Source organism: Bidens hawaiensis, unplaced genomic scaffold (assembly GCF_021521415.1).
Source record: "Bidens hawaiensis isolate Kalapana, Puna unplaced genomic scaffold, B.hawaiensis_p1.1 tig00048463_1, whole genome shotgun sequence".
Lineage (NCBI taxonomy): Eukaryota > Viridiplantae > Streptophyta > Magnoliopsida > Asterales > Asteraceae > Bidens > Bidens hawaiensis.
The window spans coordinates 71,776-72,575 of NW_027498690.1; positions in this window are offsets into that span (position 1 = coordinate 71,776).

Consider the following 800-nt stretch of genomic DNA (forward strand, 5'->3'; position numbering starts at 1 on the left):
CTAATATGGCGCGCTCGCGCAGGGCGCATATAACAATTACCTAATATTTAGGTTGATTACTTGGTTTAAGGGATTGGGAATTTACCGGGTGTCACATTGATTGGTATCAGAGCACTGGTTATAGCGAACTAGGAAAAGAAGTTTTAACCTAGACTATAACCGTTGGGGAATCGCATGAAATATTTTTCAAAGAAAATATTTTCAAAAGAAACTATACACACACTTAGGAACACGGGTCACACAGTGTCTAGTGAATAAAGATAAAGAACATTATGTGCTCAGAGTAAATGCGCTAAGTTTAATATATTTTCATTCTCTTTTAAAGAGAGAATGCCTCCAACTAAAGCCAAGGGAATTACCATGACACCCGAGGAACTCGCGGAAATAATCGCGCAAGCGATCGCGACACATGAGGCCAGCAAGGCCGAATCAAGTCAGGGTCGTCAGAATGAGACCCCAGAACCCGAATCAGGAGCCTTGGACAAAGGATGCTCCTACAAGACATTCATGGCCTGTAAGCCTTGGCCATTCAAGGGTACCGAAGGGGCCATTGGGCTCTACAACTGGATTGACAAGATGGAGACAGTTCTCTCCATTAGCGGATGTAGTGAGAACCAGAAGGTCCTTTACGCGACCTGCATGTTCCAAGAAGCAGCTTCATCTTGGTGGAAGCTTCAAGTGAAGACCTTGGGGCGAGAAGTTGCTCTTCACAAAACCTGGGAGGAGCTGAAGGAGATGATGATGAGAAAGTTCTGCTCTCGCGCAGAAATCCAGAGTCTGCAGCAGGAATTCTGGAACCA